We start from the raw sequence: 23,071 nt of genomic DNA, 5'->3' as shown, positions 1-23,071 counted from the left end.
TAATTACCAAGTCAATCAGATATGAGTGAGAGTGAACCTGAGGCTGAATTCCTCTTCAGCTGTGAACCGCCTGAAACCAAACAAATTAAGCACTTCCAAAAAACAGGGGAAGGATGAACATGGGACACACATTTCCATCCTGACAGGCAGAAAGAGAAAAGGAGGAAAAGATGGTGGGTTCCAAGCAGCCCCAACCCAGCACAGCAAAGAGCATGAGAATCAGAGATGCCTTGGGGCTTCACTCTCAGAGAATCAAGCCATTGGAGCAATGATCACCCTGTCGCCCTCCTGGTGGTACTTCTCATGCTATGGTTCTCTGTGGGGTTGCTGTGTTCACAGAGGTCTTCTGGGTACTTGCCCTGCTGTTTGGGAGTGAGGAAGAATTACCCCTGGAACCCACATACACTGCATTGTAGCATGTAAAACCTGGGCAAACTCTGAATTGCCTCTATAGTCCTTCTGCACTGGTTTTGAAGATTCTGTTGTAGTTAGACCATCCTCCAGTCTGGTGGTGAAGACTCTGTTGCCCTTTTCTGTTTCCATTAGTTGTAACTGGCAGAGTTTCTGCTGCTCTGATCCTTTCTCCTTTTCTAGGCTTTGTTGAGATAGCTGATAAAGTCCTTGGTTCCTATCTCTATTAATCTCCTTATCACACAGTCTCTTGGCCACATCTTTAGTGTTGCTTTCCAAACATACTTGCTTTGTTTTTTTTTTTCCTTCAAATAAGTGTTATTGATAGGTGGAGCATTTCCAAGCTCTAAGTTCTGGTTCCTTTTTGTGTATCAACTGCAGCTTTAAAATCATCCCTCTGTGTTCTTATTCTACTCTGCACAGTTAGAAGGAGCCAAGGTGGCTCCTAAAAGAAGCCAAGCTGCACCTCTAGTGATATGCTTAGAAATCTCTTAGTATAAATATCCAGTATCATCATCGCAAGCTTCCTTTCCAAAGGACACCAGTGATGTGTGGCTCTCCTGAAGCCTGCTCGGTGCTCCTGGAATTCAGGGAGGTTGGTCTGCTCCGATTGGTCAGAACCTAAGTGCCCCCTGACCTTCTGGGAACTCTGTGAGGCACCCTGTCCCTCCCAAGAGTTTTGTTTGTTTTGTCTTTCTGGCCTTTTATTTCTTTTAGAAGTGGCCTCTGGTCTCCCACCCACCCCACAACCACCACCAAGGAACTGTATGGCAGAGCTCCACTCGCCCCTCTGTGCTATGTCTTTCTCTCCCCATAACCCCTTGCTCTTTCCCCAAGTATCCTTGGCCCCTTTTGTGGGTTTTCAAAGTTCTTTATTCAGCTCACACAGAGTCAGCTCTAGGATCACTGAACATCTCCAGTAGCTTTCTTCACCTGGTGTCTTCTGTATCAGATTGCACACATACAGAAAGGTGACTCTAGCACTACTTACTTTGCCAGAGGATCCTGGGTTTCAGTGGGATCCCGTCCACAGCATCTTAGGGCAGACATGTGTCTTACCAAGATTTCCAAGATAATTGTTGTTTCTTGCCACACTCCATCAGCTTATCTTCAATACATTTGGGAAGAATTTTCTTTGTGGAGCACAGAGATGACCAGGGTCCTACAGACCAAGTGATGACCGACGCTAAGTGATGGAACTGGGCATAAACATCAAGGACCTCTCAAGTTGGAAGCACAAAGCTTCTAGTGCCTTTGAAAGCAAAGTAAATGACACTGATGACAAAGCCGTTCTCACACCAAGAACTACCTGGGGGCTGGCAAGATGGCTCAGCTACCAAGCCTGAGGACTTGAATTTAATCTCTGAAACAGAGAGAGAGGGGGGAGAGGGAGAGGAAGAGAGAGAAACAGAGACAGAGACAGACAGAGAGAGACAGACAGACACACACACACATACACACAGAGAGAGAGAGAGAGAGAGAGAGAGAGAGAGAGAGAGGGAGAGAGAGAGAGAGAGAGAGAGAGAGAGAGAGAGAGAGAGAGAGAGAGAGAGAACCACCTCTTGAAAATTGTCCTCTGGCCTCCACATGAGGGCCATGGTGTGTACAAGTTCCTCCCTACCTGCACTAGATAAAATAAAATGCAGGGGATGTGTTGATTTGCCCAACAATGAAAACATCTGTCATGACCCCAATGAGCCACCAACTTGGGACTTTATGATCACACACCATCCCTTTCTATGACCCACATGTGCCCTGCTCAGGGTGAGGGGCTGTCTGAAGAATGCATTAGGATTTCCCAAGCTCTTGATGAAGCTCTGTGGCTTTCTACCCACTCCAAGCATGGAGCACTTCTCTAGTTAAATGCTCAGGAGTCTGGAGGAAATGCTAGGGCTTTCCACGTGGCCTTTCTCCCCACCATCGCTCCTGTTTCATAGATGAGAAAGCCAACACGAAGGCTTAGCTAATTGACAAATACATATGTGGCAACTACATCTGCTGAACTTTTAAAAATAAATATGAGATCATTTTGGTACACAGTGGTGCACATGGAGGCAGCCTCAGCTAAACAAATTTCCAGATCCCTGAGTTCACTAGGTGTTATTCAGACTGAAGAGCCACCCTGACAGTTGGTTGTGTCATGAACAAGGAGGCTCAGAACCAGCATTTAATAATTTCTCCTAAATCTTGTTTCTTTTTTCCAGTACACAGTTACTATGACAAATGGATGAAGTCTTTTTTTTTTAATTAACTTTTTTCTTTCCCTGGCTCCAAAACTCTAATCCAAGACCTGGCACACACTAAGCAAGGGCTATGCCACTCACAGTTTTGGAGAATAAATTCAAATACAGGGCTGGGGTTGTATCTCAGTTGGCAAAGGACTTGCCTACCATCCTTGAAGCCCTGGATTCCATTCTCAGCATTGCATAAAAGCAGGGCATGGTGGCACCTGTAATCCCAATACTTGGGAGGCAGAGGCAGGAGGATCACCAGTTCCGGGTCATCCCTAGCTATATAGCAAATCAAAAGCCAGGTGGAGATATACGAAACCTTGGCTCAGAAACACAGAGTGAAATAAAACTGTCAGTGTATATGAAGTGGGATGTGGGCTTCGTCCAGATGCAGGTAGCTCCAAGCTGCCTTTGTCTCTGACGTCTCTACACCTACTCGATGTTCCTAGGTGTCTCCCCCAAGCTGAGTTTCTTTTTCCAGTGATGAGCAGTGATGAAAAGTCTGACCTCTTGTCTTCCATGCTATCCATAGCACAGGCTTTTCTGCTTGTGTTTCCTCTGTGAAATGCACACAGTATCTTTCCTTACTCTCATGTTCTTTAGTTGATGCTAGAAAAAATAAACTCACAAAGATCAATGGGATGAACAATTTTTTATGTGAACATATGGGTGTATTCAGAGAGGGGGACAGGGGAATAAGGGCTCAGAGCTACAGCAGTCTGTATGCCATCGTAGCAGAGAACAAGGAGCCTGGCAATGGAAGGGTCACGTGTGGGTTTCCTGAATATTAAATCACAGAGGGTAAGTGTATGATGGCTGTGCAGAATCTAGTCTCTTGGTAAAGGCTTTTGATATACACTCAAGCCAGTGCCGTCTTTAGTAATCCATCCAGCCTTTCTGGTGTGGAGAAGAGGCACCACCATAGACATAACAGACAGAAATCTGGGCCATTTCAGGCTGAAAGTGTGTGTGTGGGGGGGTGTGCTAAAACTTCACCCAAATCTGTCATTTGCTTGGCTAACCAGCTCAGAGTAGCCCCCCTTGTGCCAAAGTGGCATTCAAGTTGGCACACTCCAATATCTTTGAGTGGAATCCATTCTTCTAATCCACAAAGGCCAATGGGAAACAGTGTATTAAGATGCTCTTACTAGGAAGGGCAAAGGCTTATCACCCATATTAACACACTTTGCGAAAGCATGTTAATAGGCTTTATTTTGATTTTTTATAGTGTATTCCTCAAAATGGAGGAAGTATTTCTTCCTAGTATCCCTATAAAATTGTGTTTGAATTCACAGCATGAATACGTAAGTGGTTTCACTGCTGTTTTCAGTGGTGAGCTCACATGTCATTGTGAAGCTATGCTGATCATCCTGGGTGGGGACTGACCGGTGGCTAAGGATTTCTAAAGGTTTTCTAGGGAATTATCCAAACCAGGGCTCCTTGGGAAGAAAGAAAAGAAAATCTTGAGACACCATCACAAATTATGTGGACAAAGAATTGTTAGGTTATAACAACAGGAAGCCTAGTATCCCTGGCTTTCAGAGCACAGGCCCCAGAGTCAACATTAGTAATTTTAATGATTGCATGTTTAAATCCTGACTTTCTAGGGATGATTCACCTCAAGCATGTTTAAATGTATTAACACTTTTTTCTTTGCTTCTGGCAATTCATTTTTGAAAATTCTTCCTTAAGGTCTAGCTGGGACGCTGGTAGGTAAGAATACAGCCTGGCCGGAGCGATAGTGGTAGAAATGGGTTCCTCTGCTGACTCTCCACTCATCCTACAGGCCTTCTTCAGGGGGTGGCTCAACCTCCGCTGAGAAAAAGAACTCCAAAATTTCTGAGGTCAGGAAAGAGAGAAGGAAATAGGAGGGATATAGACAGTACATGTAGAGCCAGGTAGCTTCAAAATGTTGGTTGAACAGTCGGCAGAAGAAGCTGCTGTCAAGAAATAGATCTATGTTCCTCCCTACCTTGTCTTTATAGTCAATTCTCATTTTTTCCTGCTTTTACTCTTCTCTGTTTCTGTGTTCAATTTTAAGCTCCCTTGGCAGTGGGAAAAAAATCATCATTTAACCCTATGCTCTTGTTTACACAATTTGATTTTAATGTTAATCCAGGTTAAAATAGTAATGAAATACACACACGTGGTTTTTAAAAGGCAGGCATTAGGAGCTGGACAAGTTTGGTTCCCAGCAACCACATGGGGCAGCTCACAACTTCTTGTGACTTCAGGAGGGTCCCTTGCCTCTGGCATTTAGGGCATGCACATGCCTCCTTGCTTCAACACATAATCAAAAATAATAAAATTATCCCTTTAAAGGGCAAACATTATCAAAGAGTATGGAATACAAGTCCCCTCTCCCCTGACCTTTCTTAAGCCCTCCCATCATGCCCCTCTCCCAACCCCTCTTCAACCCCTGCTTTTGCTTGCTTTGGTCAATATCTTTATAGTTTCTGCAATATCTTTGGTGTTGCATTATTTTAAAAAAACTCATACTGGTCTCAATCTTCCTTAAAGTCTCTAATTTTATACCACCCTCTGACATCATTAATTTCTTTATCCAAAAAGTTTCTAAGCCTGGTTTCTAAGCCACGAGAGAAGCCATACTTACATCTGCCCAAAAGAAGTTTCCCAAGATGAGCTATTAGGATTCCTAATGGTACTCCCGCAAGCTCAGGGCCTCCAAAGTGAATCGCACGTCCATGTCTGTATCCTTCTCAGAAACATCTGAGTTTTAACAGGGCTCAGAGTCATTAGCTGAAGTAGTCCCCAGTGCAGGAGCTTTGCAATGTTGAAGCTCGCTCTAAATTCTGCTTGGGGTGGGTGCTGCAGCACCTTGGTAATCTGCCTTTTGGAGCTGAACAGGACAAAGAAAATGGAGCTCACGTGCAGTTGCCCTGGATCCTCGGCTATTTTTATTAAGTCTGTCTTCTGAGCTTTTCTCTTTGGCTGTTGTTGGATGTATCAGAACAAAATATCTCCAGGAAAACGTATCAAAGAACCTAAAATTAACATTTTAGTTTTCTTTAAGTCAGCTAAGAACCCCCCCCCCCCCGACTAACCTCTGATAATGGGAGCCTCCAGGCCTGCCCCTTGGCCCACTGACTTGGGGTTTCTGCCCACTTCTCCTCTCTTCTCTTTTTGTCTTTGCCTCTGATGCAGTCAGCAGGCTGGCCTTAGACTCACCTTGGTTTTGTTTTAGTTTTTAAGGGGAGGGGGAAAAACTCTCACTGCTTTTTAAGAGGATTGAGATTGAGTTCCTCTCTCCCTTTAGAACAGATTCCCTTAAAGTCTGCAAGTTTTGACTTAAATCTCGGTGTGCAGAGGTCACAGGAGAGGAGGTTCCCTTCAGCTGTCTGCCTTCGAAGCTCTGCCACTTTCGGCTGGGTGTCCCAGGAAAAGCATTCAACTCAGAACTGACAGCTCTCTTTAGAGTCCTTAGTGGATTCGATTTACCTGCTGTGTGTGTGTGTGATGGGTGAGACATTTCAGCTCTGAGGGCCACTGTGTTACCTCAATTCAAAGGGCAGGGACACTAACACACTCTTTGGCTGTCAGGGCTGGTGGCCTGGTGCATAATAGGCGTGGGCAGTTATCACTCATCTCAGATTCAATGTGCCTAAAAGTCAAATTTTTGAACCTTGACTCCTAATCCTCTTCTACCTCCAGTCTCTCTAATCCCAGAGACGGCAAAACCCCGTCTTCCAGCTCTCCGGGCCACGCTTGACAAACTCCTTCCCTCTTAGTCCAAATGCAGTCCCTCAGAACAACTTTGCCTCTGCCTCACTCCCTCTACTAGAACATCATGGCCGCCATTGCTCAAGTTTTTGCTGTGCCTCACGAGGTGGATTAGTTACTTTTCCCATGGTTGTGACCAGATAGATGCCTGAAGCTTAAGGGAAGAAGGCTTTTGGGTATGTGGCTACAAAGGATGCGGGCACCATGGGAAAAGGCAAGCAGTCAGGGTGAGCTAGCTGGTCACACGGCATTTGTAGTCAGAAAACAGAGAGCAACGGATGCTATTGCTCAGCAGGAACCCCAGCCCACGAACTGTCCCACACAGTTAGGGTGTGTCTTACCATCTTAATTAATGCAATGTAGACAATTCCTTGGTGACTTGCCCAGAGGCCTTCCTTCTTGATGAGTCTTGATCCTGTCAAATTGACAGTATTGGTGCATCACACAATTTCCCAGGGACTGGTCCCTGATGGGGATGTCCTTCTTTCTGTATATATGTTTCTCTTATTGGTTGATGGATAAAACACTGATTGGCCAGTAGAGACAGGAAGATAGGTGGGACTAGGAGACAAGGAGAATTCTGGGAAAGGTAGGCAGAGAGAGACCACACGGGTGACGTAGAGACCAGGAAGATAGGATGTGCCAGCCTTCTCTGGTAAGATAAGGTCATGTAGAAATACATAGATTAGTAGTTATGGGTTAATAGTTAAGATAGAGCTAGCCAATAAGAAGTCTAAGCCATTAGCCAACAGTTTAATAATTATAAGTTTTGTGTGCTTATTTGGGGCAAATCAGCAGTGGGACCTGACAGGACAAGGAACTCCAGTTACAGGTCCCTGCATTCACCCTCATTTTGTTAGGGTCTACTCTCAACACTTCATTCAGAACAATCACTCCAAAGGGAGGCTGGGTCATTGCCCTCCCTTGAAATTCCAGCTCAGCCATATGCCCCACACTGAAGTCATCTCAAAGCCTTCTCTCCCAATTGGTTGACACCTGTATCCTGTCCCCTTCACCCCAACTTCCTCTGGAATCTACCAGGAGGTAGCTCTAATGTGTGCCAACTCAAAAGCTGATGTTTGGCCCTCTGGGATTCTGTGTCATTGCAGAGACCAGGCAGCCACATTGATTGGTATGTATGTGTGCTCTGCCTACCTATGTATTTTGAGTGCCTCCCGTGTTTGCATGGGAAAAGCAAAGTCCACACTTGAATGGGTTTCTGTGTTCCATCTTTGCCTCTCCACTCTTCCCAGAACCTGCTTATGCCCTGTAAGTTGTGTGTGTCTCTTAGCATCTCCTCAGGCCGATTAAGTATGCCTCTGCCTTGATCCCTTGCACACCCAGTACTGGACAGGTGCCCCGGCAGCTGTCGCTCAAGTGTCAGCCTCTTAGCATGGAGAGAAAGCTCTCAGTCTTTCCCACTGGCTTTCCATCTTCACTAATACTGGTCATGATTTTTCTCTGCAGCACTTTGGCATGGTGTGATTCACCTGGGCCTTATTCTGTTATCTGTTTCCTTTCCCCACCAAGTTGAATTTGAGTTCCTGGAGAACAGGAATTTGTTTCATACTTCACTACTTCCTGCAGCTGTGTTTGACACTCAGCAAGTCTTTGGGATGTGTTTATTTACTGATAGATGAACTAGCTACTCAGTTTTCCCATTTGAATAATATAGATACTGATACATCCCCGGATAAGTTGCAAAGAGTCATTAAAATAACTTGCACCCTGTTAGACCCTGAATAACAGGGAACAGTGGTCAGCTGTTTTCTCTTGTTAAGGAATGTCCATAGCCCAGATTCACTACCCCCCCCAACACACTACTGTGTATAATACCTATATGTTTAAGACAAGGCCTTAAAGACTCTATCTTAGCTTCCCCAAGGTAAGGCCACCGAGAGAAAGGTGAGGAGACACCTGCCTGGCACTGCAGTGTCTGGGGAGTAAGGCAGTAGTTTTAACAGGTGGAGCTTGTGGCAGCATCTAGCAAACCTCACAGGGATGTTTATCAAATTTGCATTTGTTTCAAGAGACCTTTGGAATTGTGACTAAAGGCCTTGGGAATGGCAAGAAAGACATGCAGTGAGCTTGGAGGAGAAAGCTTCTGTGCCCGCCAACTCACCTCTGTGGCTTTAATATGAAGCAGCCCCCCGCCCCCAAGATGGGGAGGCTGTTTTGAAAGATCTTAGAGCCTAACTAGAGAAAGGAAGTCACTGGGGGTGGGTCTTAAGAATTTGTGTAGTTCTTCCCTCTTCCTATCAGTTGTCTGTGACCAGTCGCCTCGGGTTTCGCCAGCCAAGCCTTCTCCCCATGGTGGACTGCATCTCGTCAAATTGTGAGTCAAAATCAAACCCTTCCTGGTTAGGTTGCCTTTGTCAGGTATTTGGTCAGAGCCAGAAGAAAGGTAACAAACCTATCTCCATCTAATGGTTTGTCTCCTTCCCTAAGACAAACACATAAAGCACCCAGAGGGAATCGTGCTATGTTGAGTCTAGACTGTAAGCCTCACTCGCTTCAAGATCTGTGAAGACAAGGCAGGTCCCTCTGGTGCTACCTGAATGCTCTGCCACAGCGTTCACCTTGCATTCCTCCACACATCCCTCTGGCCACAAGGTAAACTCTGCAAGCACAGTATTTTGGTTTGTACAAATGCTTTAAGTTAGTGGAAAATAATTTTGGGGAGGAGATCTCGGTTTCCATGAAACAAAAATATTTCTGTCTAGCGTTTTACATCAACAGCTGAAACAAATGATAGGGGCCTGCTACCCATGGCACGTTTTTCTTCTTTTGGTCTCAAATGCTGAACTTACACTCTCCTCAAACATCCTGCAGTCATGAAGATTAATAATTAAGATTCTGATATCAGTTTGGTTTGCTGTTACGTCTCCTCAGGAGAGAAAGACAGCTTCAGAGCTCACACGGCTTTTCCAGAGCCAGCGTGATGATTGCCCTGGGCACATGTTTCCAGGCTGCTCTTGAATTCGCCTTCCATAATGAATCCTCCGTTTGGTACTATTTCCGTTCTGTACCACAAATGTATCAAGAGGGGTGAGGAGAAGTTGTAAAAAGCAGCACCACCCAGACACCAGCAGGTCCCCAGTTGCCATGGCCACCCCATCATTCCCATGTGGACAGCTGAGGGGGCAGGGGCAGAAATAAAAACAAATTTTGGCAGTCCCACACTTAGAAGAAAAACAATACTTTCACCGAGTTTAGCCTCTGCTCTCTGTCACAGAAAATTATAATAAGTACAAGAGAATCGCATTCAATTTTGGTCAAGTATTATTCTTGGAATACGCATTGGGCAGTTTGGCCTCATTAGAAGAGCTCTTGGTGAGCAACAGGGCCGAGGTCCGTGGAGCATACTGACTCCTGAGAGGGTGTGATGTGAGTTTAACAAGCTTATTTCGTGTCTGAAATTACTTACCTCTCAAAGTAGGACTCAAAATTGGGTCTAAATCGAAACTTTATATGACATGAGATAAAATGAAACACATAGCATGTAACGGTGCGATCCCAATCACCACAGCCCACTAATTATACGTGCAGCTCCCCTGGGCTCCTCCCACCCTCCAAGTTCACATTTTCCACTGTGCCTCAAATGCATTGAAATCACAGGCAGTCCACACTGGTCCTGCTCAGCCTCCCTGTTTATAACCTTTATTTTGAAAACAACAATTGTGGTTTGGCTTTAGCATAGGGCTCAGTTTTGCACTGGGAAAGGGCTGGGATGTTTTATTTTTCTAGAGGTTTAAAAATCATTTTCAGTTATATATTGTCTGGTTTTCCATCATCCCATCAGTGCAAGTTGGTACAGCCTATACGGCCAATCACACCTTACGGATGAGAATGATGGTATCACAGGGTAGCTCGCTCAAGCCTGCCGCAAGGTGGGAGGGACATCTGAACTCAAATTGGGCTAAGGAGTAGAACCAGAGAGGCACAAAGAGAAATATTGCACTCCTGCAAAGACTTAACTTACAGTATGTGTGGATCACACACACACACACACACACACACACACACACACACACACACATCAACACTTATCATAGACTCAGAAATGCAGCAAGCCAGAGCTTTATAAAAGTTCGGAAGATACTAGACCAATTCACACCAAGAGACACTCTGGGCCAATTGGAGCAGAGGTCATTTCATCTGACCTGGGCTCCCTGCTGAGAGCATTGTTAAAGTTTTTAAAGCATAAGCACACATTTTCCCACTTCCTTTTCTCCTTCCAACTTCTCCCACATGCCCCCTCCAAACATGATCCTTTTGGATTCATGGCCTCTTTTTCTTAAATTAAATTATTACTGTTACACACACACACACACACACACACACACACACGCACGCACTCACACACACACTTAAATATGTAAATACAACTTGTTAAGTCTGTTTCATGTTCTTGTGTGTATATGATTTCAGGGCTGACCACTTGGTATTGGATAGCCAGTTAGGGGGCTTATCCCTAGGGAAGACAAATTCTCCTGCTCATAGCACTTTAATCTTATAGTCCTTGGTCAAGCTATGGGGCCTGATGAGACTTCCCCTTCCCTGTTTATATGTCTCCTGGTGTTGTCATGGTTCAGGTCTTCTTCAGGCAGACATGTTGTTGACATACCATGGCTAAAGATTCCCTGCTGTTTCTAGGAGACACAATCTCTCAGCAGATTTCTTGGTCTGCTGTCTCTTTACATCTTTTTATCTCCTCTTACACAGTGTTCCTAGAGCCTTAAGTTCAGGAGTTGCGTTATTTGTACCATATAGACAAAGATACATAGATGCTAGTTGGCACCAAACCATGCCTTCAAGACTCGTGTGGGTCCAATTCTGGCTTCACATAGAGGCTCTGGTTTCAGTGACTCAATGAGTGAACTGATCAGGCACACTTAAGCTTCTGCCAAAGTTCACAGAGCATCCATGGTCTCTAAGAACTTTTGGGTCCCTTGGAAGTAGCAGTGTCAGGTCCAGCTGTCACCCCATGTGATCTTTTTTTTCACAGCCCTCTAGTATTCTGGCTTACGACTCAGGCCAGAGACTGCTCAGGTGTGCAGAGCTCAGTAGGAAAATGAAAATCTATGAACTTTTCTTAGAGTTTGTGGGCTTAGATCTGAACTAGGTTGTAGGCCTGCTTCTACTGCTTCCGAGCTGGGTCATCCAGGCCTTTATTTTTCCACCAAATAATTTCACTTGACTTTCATTCTCAGGCACAAGAAGCCACCCATCCAGCCTGGAGGCTGTGATGTTTTTATTCCATACAAAGTCATGAGATGAGTTCACCTAACTGGGTAGTGACCCTCTGGGGTGACCTGTTGGCACTGCTTTAGAACGTGATCTGTTACATCCAGGTTTAGAAGGTATCAAGTAGTTAAAAGAAATTATCTCAACATTTATCAACTACCTTCTCATAAAACCTGTCCTTGTTTTGATTTTTTTAGTTCATTTCTTGGTTTTTCTGAACAAAAAGAAAAGAGAAGAAAAGAAAAACATACTGCAGTTATGTTGCTCGTGCAGCCAAAAATCTGCACTTAATTGGGCACATAAAAAATAGTCAGGAAGTCTGTTTCCTCATAGAGATACCATGGTTTACGGACTCTGCCTTTGTCTGGCACAGCCAAGCATCATTTTACTTTAATCCTGGCATTAAGACATGCCTCGTAATTAGAACAGTCTATGGCCCACTGTGCTGGTGTGGGCACAGGTAGAGGTGTTTGAACATTAGCTTAGCCAGGATTTGCTTTTGAATCTGTCCTAAATTCTTGAACCTTTCTGGATACATGGGAAACAAGGATTTAGTATTTGTGTGAAAAAGATAGAGACACTCTCCAGAGAAACCTTCTGTACCCTCAAATCCAGCTGCATGGGCTCTCTGAGGGGTCTAGGAAAACACATGTTGCCAGTGTGACTTCTCCTTAGGCGTCCTTCCTCCCCTCTCAGGAGCCCAGGGTTTCCCAGGGGCTCTCCAGTTACAAAGGCTGGGGAGGCTCCTCTGCAGACTGGGCACACGACTTTTCCAGTTGTCTCTCCACCATTTAGGTCAATCTTTATGCTGCTTCCTCCCTCTATAATGCTCCCCGTGCTTGAGTAATGATGATTGAATTTCCAAGAATACAAACATAATGTTTTGAGTCAAGCTTCCTTTTTTGCAGGTGGGAGAAGCGAGATAAAATAATTTGGGAATTGTCCCTACCTCTCCTACCTCAGGGACACAGAACTCCAGTCCCAGAGATGAACTAAACCTGGCTCTTCTCTTCCTTTGTGAGTGGCCAAAAACAAAACAAAACAAAACAAAAACAAAAACAAAAAAACCAAAAAACAAACAAACAAACCAAAAACCAAAACAAAACTGTAAGAGCTGTTCTGTCCTGAGACTGGGTGCCTTGGATTCTAAGTCCGTTTACAGCTACCTGTCTTGTGCGTGGGACCTATGAGAAGTTGCCTTTTGTTTTTAGCAACCTAGCATCACAAAGTTATTGTGGGCATAAGCAGAGGCCTAATCCCACTGAGAAGGTGAATGAGGGATCTGTAATTTCTGAGCTGGAAGTAATCAAGCCTTTGCCTAACACCCCAGCATTACGGAAATGCAAATTCATTTTCAGGCACACCCTCCAACTGGAATTCTCTACCACTTTGGGCAAGGCAGCCGGTGCTAGGGAAATGCACATCAGTATACTCCACACCACAGTCTTTGCTTGGCCTTTGGTCTGGAACTGGGTTTTGACACTTTGCCTGCCAGAGGAGATAAAACAGAGAAGAGAGGCTTTCTCCAGTCACCCCCTAGCCCAGACCCTGTGTTGGGAACTTGATCAAGGGGAATAGGAGGCTTCGGATCAATCTCAGCTCTTCTAACTGGTCTCTGATTGTTTGGCGCTGTCTTCAAAGGAGTAAACCTAGCAGGAAGCAAACAATCCCTGGCTTTATTTGGAGAGCAGACCCCACCCTTCAATTACTATACAGGAGACTTGTGTGGGGACGAACATCTCAGCCGGCTCGGTTGATGTGGGCTGGGAGTGGGGTGCACACTCCTATTTCTGCAGCAGTGACTGTTGTGGATTCCTTTTGGGCTGGCTTGGTCACAACCACAACACACAGAGAAGTCACGGTAACTGTGATGGTTTACTATCAATGTCTTAGTGTATCAGGGCTACTTCTGAGATCTTATTTTATCTTCCAAGTCACCATAGGCTTTAGTAACCTTATCTATGAATGAAGGGAGAAATAAAGGAGGCAGGGATGCAGGCAGTGGTTGAGGATGCATGCTCTGCGGCTAGGCTGCCTGATCCTACTATGCACTAGTTGCACCCAACTAGGTGAGTTCATTACATTTTCTACCCCTCAGTTTCTCATCTGTAAAATAGGGTTACCTATGCATGACGGTTAGCAGATGTGAAGTTCTGGGAGTAATGTTTGGCATGTAGGTCTGAGTTAGATAATGTTTATCATTTAATAATATTATAATGGTGACAGAAAGGCAAATGGGACTTTAGAGAAAGCCCAGCCAGTAAAATACTTGCCTCCAAAGTGTAAGGACCTAAGTTCAATACCCAACACCCATGTAAAAAGTTGGGTTTTCCGTAGTGCTGCCACTGGGGAGACGAAGAAGACAGGAGGATCCGTGGGGCCTGTTTGCCAGCCAATTTAGCAAAATCTAGGGAAATGTGGGTTTACTGAGAAATCCATCTCAAAATATAAGGCAGAGTGAGGGCTGGCTAGATGGCTCAGAGACTAAAGGGGCTTGCTGCCAAGCCTGATAGCCTGAGTTTGATTCCGGGGACCTGCATGTTAGGAAAGAACTGACCCCTGAATATTGTCCTCTGGCCTTGATTCATGTGCCATGTATCCAATGAACACAAAATAAATAACATATAATTTTTAAAAAATTAAAAGATATAGAACACTTGAGAGATATACCTCCACACAGGCACACAAGCATGTACAAGCGCATACAGACACATGCATGCATATACCTACATACTCATGCAAATGCATACACCTATAAGATATGCATGTATACCTACACACATACGCAAACACACCTACACATGTATATACATATAAATACATACACACACCAGACAAAAAGGTGAATGACACTTTTAGCACCTCAGATTTCAGTTAAAGTGTCAGTTTGGGGTAAGCTTGGTGGTGTGTACCCATGTTTAAAGTTCTTCAGGACATACTAAAATGTAGCCCAGTAGTCCTGGGTCCAGTGCTCACCTCCTGGGTCCAGTGTTCACCTCCTGGGTTCAGCTCATTAAGAGACTGGGCACTCCTGACTTCTGAAGCAGAGACTCCACAGCACTCTTGTGGCACATAAGAGGCTCCAAGTATTGGGAAGTTCCTGAAAGGAGCCTGGTCAGCTGGGACATGGTCCCCAGGGGTCTGGAGCCTGATGGTCTGGAGCATTCTTCTTAAGGAGAAGTCCTTGGAAGAGTGAGGCGAGCAGGCGAGGTAGCATGAAATCTGTGTGTGTGTGTGTGTCTGTGTGTGTGTGAGTGTGTGTGTGTGTGTGCACACACGAGTGTGTCTCTGTGTGTGTGTATGTGTGTGTGCACACGCGAGTGTGTCTCTGTGTGTGTGTGTATGTGTGTGCACACGTGAGTGTGTCTCTGTGTGTGTGTGTGTTTGTGAGTGTGTGTGTGTGTGTCTGTGTGTGCGCGCACTCGCGTGTGTGTCTGTGTGTGTGTGTCTGTGTGTGCGCGCACTCGCGTGTGTGTCTGTGTGTGTGTGTGCTCGCGTGTGTGTCTGTGTGTGTGTGTGTGTGCTCGAGTGTGTGTCTGTGTGTGTGTGTGTATGTGTGTGTGTGTGCGCGCGTGCTCGCACGCGCGTGTGTGTCTCTCTCTGTGTGTTTGTGAGTGTGTGTGTGTATGTGAGTGTGAGTGTGTGTGTGTCTGTGTGTGTGTGTTTGTGAGTGTGAGTGTGTGTGTGTGTGTGTGTGTGTGTGTGTGTGTGTGTGTGTGGTCATAGACTTTTGTAGAGTTACTGCATGAAGGACCTGTGGGACAAAGAGGCTACCTTGTGAGAATTTTTGGTTTTCAAAATGAGGAAATAAGGTATGCACATTGGCTCATACTTGTAACAAGAACGCTTAAGAGGCCAGTCTGAACTACAGAGTGAGACCCTGCCTCAAAGAAGCAACAATAACGAAAACACAAAACATAAACAAAATGAAGCCATTAGACTTGGATAGGTAGTGTGGCTTTCTTAAGATGTATAGGAAATATGTGGCGAGGCCATTTTTTTTTTTTTTTTTTTTTTTTTTTTTAGCTTTCGTCTTATTGCTCCACTCAGCAGCCATTACTGGTACCCAGTTTGCATGTTCTTCAGAGCTAAAGATGACTTTGTGAATGAGACATGGCAATTGTGGAATTGTGGGTGTGGACTCTGCACTGCTGGTGTGGACATCCATATGGGAGGGTGCTTTTTATTCAGAGGCTCAGGGAGAAGCAACCAACTTTGTTAGGAACTGGGCAGGAGGAGTGATTGTTATTGGCAAAACTCAGACTGAGATGCTACGGGCAGTAGGCCGAGGAAACAGCTTGCAGGGGTGTGGCCTGAGAACCAGAGTTAAGTAGCTATGTCTTGAGAGCAATTGTCACCCACAAACTCTTGATAGAAGTGTAGGCTGTGACTTAACACCCTTGTCAGCACGGAGCAGAATGTGGGAGTCTCCATTCTAAAAGGAATTCTTCTTCAGAGCCTCCCAGGGACACCAAAGTCTTTATGAAGACCAGAACCCTTAGTGTTCACATCTGCATCAAGAGTAGAGCCTTGGCCAGGATCCCCCACACATGGAAATGAGCAGAAACACATGGCCTGGAAGACATCCTTACAGTTCCAAGGGAACTACATTGTCAGTAAAGCCAGGAAGGTGGCTGGCTAACCCTGGGACAAATTAGCCCAAGTCCTGAATCTATACATTGAAATCAGCAACAGCAGAGTGGAGAAGTTGCGGTGGTTCCGAGTCAGAGTCCCTTCAATGTCTGCTTGAGCTGTGGCTGAGCAAGACAGTAGGTATGAGAGTCTTCCCTGGAGTGGAAGATGTAGCAGGCAGAGCAGCCATCCAGAGAACTACCCCCAGCATCTGGGAGGACACTTCTGTGGTTCCCTTCCAACTCAACCAGGTCACTCCAAGGACTGATGACAGCTCTCCCTTCCTGGGAGATGCTCTGATTTTAGTCATCTTCCTGCTCCAACACTGTCATTTATTTTGGGTGATCAGGTGCAGATGACCAGGCTGTTGGGTTACAAACACAGCCTCATGCTGTGCTCTTTCAGGATTGGATGAGCCAGGGGGATGAAGCACTAACAAAGGAACAGAATACACACATGACACTCTGAGCTGTCCTTCAACAGTTTTGTTCTTCGTTTCCTTCCTTTTTGCTAGCCTTGGCTGCTTTCTTTCTTTAGGTTGCCACAGGGTCACTTATGACAAACACATTTCCCAGCTTCCATGTAGTTGGATGGTTCTGTGAAGTTCCCAGTGGGTGGCACAAAGAACTGAAGGCAATAATCTTAAATCTGTTTTTGAGACGAGACTTTGCTAGATAGCTCATGATGGTCTGGAACTTAGTGCATTGCTCAGGGGGGCTTGAAACTCATGATCCGATTTCTCTGTTCTGAGATTTCTTGTTCAAGAAAACAATTTCCCACTCTTATTTCCCTTAATGGATGTTCTTCTATCCTCCAACCTGTTGACTGGCATGTGAGTGTGTTCTGAGGAGCAATTTGGTCCACACAGCTAGAGAACAGGCCTGGAAAGGATGTATCTGAACTGAAGGACCTGAGCCCCTACACAGCCTTGGGGAATCTTAGACTGCCCATCTCAGTTCAGTCAGATGAGGGATGTCTCTGTCATCTTAGCTTTTGTAGGCCCATTCTGTCCAGGAATTCACAGTTCAGACCAGTGGTTCTCAACCTTCCTAATGCTGTTACCCTTACTACAGTTCTTCGTGTTGTGGTAACCCCCAACCATAAAATTAGCTTTGTTTCTATTTAAAAACAGTGATTTTTCCTACTGTTATGAATCACAATGTAAATATTTTGGGAGACAGAGGTCTGTCATAGGGGTATTGAACCATAAGTTGAGAATCACTGGTCCAGACTCTTCTTTTAATCCCTAAATGGTGAGGTGGGGTCTGCCTGCTCCCCTAGGCTAAGCAGTGAATACCTTGCCTGTACTGTGCACTGCTGCATTCCTGGTACTCACCGGACACCAGTCTTTATCCATCTGTAGCACACCAACAACCAATGCACATTTAATAACTAATTCAGAAGTACATGCTTAAGATTCAGTGCTTAGCCCATGGGTTGCAACCCCTTTGATAAACGTCTATCTCCAAAAACATTCATGTTATGATTCATAACAGTAGCAAAACTACAGCTTTTAGAAACAAAACTAATTTTATGGTTGGGGGTCACCACAGCATGAGGAACTGTATTAAAAGGTTGCATTAGGAAGGACCACTGGCTTAGATGGAGCACCAGGGTCTACCATCAGCTTTATGCATGAAAAAATAGGCACTGGGGAAGGAAGTGACTGTCTGAAAGTCATAAGTCAATACAGAGTGTGTGTGTGTGTGTGTGTGTGTGTGTGTGTGTGTGTGTGTGTGTGTGTGTGTGTGTGTGTGTGTGTGTGTGTGTGTGTGTGTGTGTGTGTGTGTGTGTGTGTGTGTGTGTGTGTGTGTGTGTGTGTGGTCTCCCTGGGACTAGAACCCTTATATCTGTCCTCCAGTTCTTGGTTCCTTAGCAACACTTTCTAGCCCTCCCATTAGGTGGTTAACTTCAGAAGACTATTCTCTCCCCCATGCATGTTCTAGAAAGTGGTGGCCTGCGCCTGAAACTCATAAGCCTATGTCAGACAGAAAGTGCTAGGAATTTGGCTAAGACAACAATTACTTTGTCAACCAGTAATAGAACTTCCAAAGAGACTAATTTTAATGGGATAGAATTAACTTTCTAGTACACAATGTTATTTTCCAATTTTACACATGACAATTTAATTTCCTGGTCATTAAAAAACTACATTTTAGAGTCATTATTAATTATTTAGTCATACTTTTGAATAAAGGAGAATAGCAGTTTTTCTTTTTAATACTTGCCATTCACATAAGCTAAGCAAAAGAATAGTTGAGAATAGATGCGTAGAAAGATACAAAATAATTTTTTCTTGAATCAAATTACATCAGAAACATACATCAGTTCTGTTTGAATCCTTATCTGCTGAACTGAATACAGTTTATGAGGTAGCTGGGGAGAGAAAGGGCACAGTGCTTCCAGTCTTCGTGCTTACAGTAAGAGACAATTTCTGTGAGTGGATATGTCCACCCTGGCCAGAGTCCATCAAGGAGAGGTCATGGAGAGCGGGTCTGGGAAGAGTAGAATCTGGTCTGTAGCATTCCTTTGAGCAGGTCTCAGCCCATGGGCTTCTAACTCAACCTCATTCCTGATGCAAACCATGATTCAAGTGCCTACTCTGTGTCTTGTGTTGTGCTATGCTCTTTAGTAGGTGCTACAACAAAATAGGATAATTGGCAAGAACGCCTTGTGAAAGCTCACTGGAGCAGTTCCTGAGCCTGGGGACATGGAGGGTGATCGAGGAGTCTTTGTCTTTGGGGAATCTGAGAAGATAAAATGGATACACATGGGGCCTCTTGCCAATTCATGTTTTGGCCTTATTACCTTGTATAATTGTTCACTAGGAGCACATAGTTCAAACCACTGACCTGTGTAGGATACCAAACATCTTCCAAAACCACATTTTAATATTGAAATGTATGCACCTGTTTGAATTAGTCAATCTTTTGCCCTTTTGTTGTCAGACCTTGGCTTAATTTTTTATTTGGTTCCTACTCCAACCAATGGAAAAGTGTTGGAAGCTTCTAGGTCATGGTTTGGAGAAACAAAATGTAGACCCACATTGGTTGGTGGCACATTTGAGTTACATATTCTACCTTCAATTTCAGAACTAAGTTGAGTAGACTGACCTAATACAATATTTCTGATTTGCAAACTATTTTTATATCTCAACATGCTGTTTGATTGATGACTAGTCTTCATTGTTAATTTGACTCAATTTAGAACCACCTAGGAAAGTTATGAGCTGTATGTCAGTGTGTCAATAGGGTGTTTTCTGAGAGGATTGGCTAAGGGAGAAAGACCCACCTCAGTTGGTGGCAACTTCCTGTGGGCTAGGGGATAAATGGGAGATGGAAGAAAGCCCGAAGAGAGATGCTATTTCCCTTGGATGTCAAGATATGATATGTGAAGCTCTCTTTGTTGCCGTGCTCACCAGGCCACAGTGGACTGGAATCTCTGAAGCCATGAGCCAGGTTGTTTCCATCAGGCACCATGTCAGAAACAAGAAAAGTTAACACAATTGGGTTTATGCGTGGAAGTAAAATCTGTGCAGCATTTAGCAAGGCAAGTTCATGAGTGGCTACAAACAAGAAAATACTTAGTACATTATATCTGTCCCTATCTGTGAGACCCCCCAAGCTTTCAGCAAATCTCTCTTTTCTGTGAGTTTTACTTCTAGCTTTATAGAAAAGAGCAGTGAGAGATAGCATGGCAGCAGCAGCTCCATCACTGCCATATTAAAGCCAAACTCAGAAGGTCCATCCTTAAATTAACAGTTAGCCTGCTATGTCTGAAGGGGGATGTCCTTCTGTGTATGTTTCTCTTATTGGTTGATGAATAAAACACTGTGGCCAATAGAGGCAGGGAGATAGGCGGGACTGGGAGATGAGGAAAATTCTGGGAAGTGTAGGCAGAGAGCAGATGCCATGTGAAACCAGGAAGGTAGGATGCACCAGACCCTTCTCAGGTAAGATAAGACCACATGGAAAATATTTAGATTAATAGAAATGGGTTAATAATTAAGACAGAGCTACCCAATAAGAAGCCTTAGTCATCGGCCAACAGTTTTATAATCAATGTCTCTGTGTGCTTATTTGAGACTGAGAAGGGCAGCAGGACCAGCTGGGACAGAAAACTCATGCCTCATATGTCCAAAAAGACATGAGGTTGGTGCCCAGACCTGTTCTGTGAGCTGGAACTCATGGGGATGGTCACTGCTCCTGGGAGTCTTTGGCCCTAGCAACAGTCCTATAGGCCATAGTACTGAAGTGAGGGCCTTGTAGTGGAAGAGGAGTTGTATGCTTGTCTTGACTGCCGTTGTGCTTGGATGTTCCTTCCAAGTTAACCTTGGAGATTCAGGGATACAACTTCAAGAAAGCCACTCTTTCACATTACCCAACAATGGAGCAAGGGGTTGTCAATTTTTCTCATCTCTTTTGGTGGAAAAGTGGATAGTTTCCTTTTCTTCTTGGCTTATTAGAGACTTCTTACGAAAGCCCTGTGCATCAGGGCCTCTTTCCTACAACAGAATGAAATCTAGGAAGTTAAAATTCATCAAAACTTGAGTTTATCAGCTTGCTAGTTGGAATATATTTAATGTCAGTTTAACTTTAGCCTGGCTAGACTGTCGGGGCCACACCTGATCTCCGATTCCTCCCTTAAGAGCTAGCTGCTCATTGTTTGGACACTAGACTGTCTCACACAGACCAGCGCGTGTGCTCCTCTGTAGATTTAGGGTTACTCGGGTGATTAGAGAGGTACTCATTTGACCCCTATGACCCAGTCCCAGCAGCGACTTTCAACCTTCCTCTTCTCCATTTTTGAAGGCACACAGATGATGGGGGATGACCTTCTGTATATATGTTTCTCTTATTGGTTGATGAATAAAACACTGTTTGGCTGCTGGAGGCAGGAAGATAGGTGGGGCTAGGAGACAAGGAGAATTCTGGGAACGGTAGGCAGAGAAGTACCAGAAGGAGTCACCATGTGGAGACTGGGAGAATGTGCAAGGTGTTCTCCAGTAAGATGAAGTTATGAAGAAATACATAGATTAGTAGTTACGGGTTAATAATTAAGACAGAACTAGCCAGTAAGAAGCCCTAGTCATCAGCCAACAGTGTGATTCAGTGTCCGAGTGTTTATTTGGGGCTGAAGGCTTCAGTGGGACCAGGCTGGAAAAGAAACCGCCAGCAACACACAGATTGGCCTCCTCTACGTGGAGTGATCCCTTTGTCTGTTCCTCTGTCTCCTCAGAGTTTCTCAAGAGCTACAGACTTAGAGAATCCAGAACTGTTACCTGGAGTTTTCCTCAAAGAGCTATCTACTGAGCCTTGGTCCACTCTTACCCCTTCCTGAAGACCCATACTTGGCTCTTCCAGGGTCAACACGTTTTGCCTCCTCTCTTTCTGGAGGGTTCTTCTTCCCAACTGCCCTGTGCCACTCAGGTTGTCTGAGGTCAAGTGCACTCTGCCATCCAGGATAGCTCTGTTCTTGAATCAAGCCCACGCAGCTGACAGTGTCTGCTTGTCTCCCACCCAAGTGGTCGCGAGACCTGTCGCTGTATCCCAGATCTTGTCTCTGTACCACTCCACAGCCCTGGAGGATTATCTGGAGGCCATCCATGCCAGGGCCGGCACCCCAGGAACCTCCTGTACCCAATTCCTTTCTGACCTTCATGGCCCAGATCATTGATTTCCTCAGAACTCAAACCCCTGCCATATTTACTTTCCTTTTTTCTTTGATTAGGGAGAAGATTCACAATGAAGTCTTCCACATAATCGTAAACCAATGGTGTTAACTTCTCTGTGGTAAAATAATTTTCCATTTTCAACACATTATATTCCAGAGCCTTGGTGTCTGACAAACCACCACTCTAATCTGATAACAGAGTAAGTGTTTCAATCTGGGTGCAAATCTGGAAACATCCATATGCAGGAGGCAATTGAAGCTGCATGAGCAATGAGTTCATTAGTACAAGTATAAAAGAAAACGTTGGCCGGTGTTAAATTATACATAATTGTGCCGGCTTAGATAACTTCCGTTGCTGGTTTCCACCCTTGAAGTGCTCACCGTGGTGATATTCATAGAGTCAGAAAGCACAATATCCTCATTTATAATGAAGTCTGCAGTGAATGGTGAGCAGAGATTTTCTTCACACAGACCTAGTTTAAAAAATAGATTCTATTTTTTGCTATGTAAAGACGGGCTAGTTCCATTCTTTCCAGTCTCCGCCTCCCCCCATCCACAATACTTGTAGCAATAGTATTTATATTGAGGCTGCTTTTCTGAGTGTAAATTAACTGATCAAACACATGTGCAAAGCCTATAAAAGTATCCAATAATTAGCAGCATTAATATGGTACCAATTAAAAGGAAACACATGGTTTAAATATTGTAATAGTACACATCTGGGTATGTTTTCTAAGGCTTTTGTTTCTTCAGTCTTAGTTCATTACTGACCACAGGTCATGCTCATACTCAAATGGACAGCTGGCATTAGAGAAAGAAGCCTCGTGCTTCAATGTTATTTCTCAAGCTTCCATTAGTTAGACAAGAGTTGCTGAGTTGACTTTAGTGACTTCCAGTCCACAGAATATTAATAGCCATACTCACTGATATTTATAGCACATTAGGTATATTTTTTCTTTGAGTAATTTAATTCCATCTGATGACATGAGTATTAGTTAAAATTCAAACACAAACTTTGATTAGTAGTATATGTAATGGATACTTCATACTTTTGTTTAATAGTTATTGGAGTTGACATCTAACTAAATGTCTTCCTCCTCCTGAATTTTGAAGAACTGGCAATAGCAAGAGCCAGT

At 44.5% G+C, this 23,071-nt stretch overlaps 1 long non-coding RNA gene across 18 annotated transcripts in view; it reads right to left on the bottom strand.

Annotated features, from left to right (window-relative positions):
- The window catches only part of LOC103163695, a 69,294-nt gene that overhangs the window by 12,706 nt on the left and 33,517 nt on the right, over window positions 1-23,071 (bottom strand). For 5 of the 18 annotated variants that reach the window (XR_004770950.1, XR_004770951.1, XR_004770947.1 and 2 more), the window contains 2 exons: window positions 22,317-22,408; window positions 18,303-19,703 (listed from right to left, as the gene is read on the bottom strand). The exons of 1 other annotated variant lie outside the window; for it this stretch is intronic. This is a non-coding gene — a long non-coding RNA (uncharacterized LOC103163695). Of the gene's footprint in view, window positions 1-1,470; window positions 1,664-14,606; window positions 14,922-15,307; window positions 15,385-18,302; window positions 19,704-20,298; window positions 20,767-22,316; window positions 22,409-23,071 lie in introns of those variants that run through there. 12 more of the 18 variants (XR_004770944.1, XR_004770959.1, XR_004770968.1 and 9 more) reach the window with 7 other exon arrangements.

Source organism: Cricetulus griseus, chromosome 8 (assembly GCF_003668045.3).
Source record: "Cricetulus griseus strain 17A/GY chromosome 8, alternate assembly CriGri-PICRH-1.0, whole genome shotgun sequence".
Taxonomy (NCBI): Eukaryota; Metazoa; Chordata; class Mammalia; order Rodentia; family Cricetidae; genus Cricetulus; species Cricetulus griseus.
The sequence above is the reverse complement of the archived record's forward strand: the minus strand, read 5'-3'. Positions and strand labels throughout refer to the sequence as shown.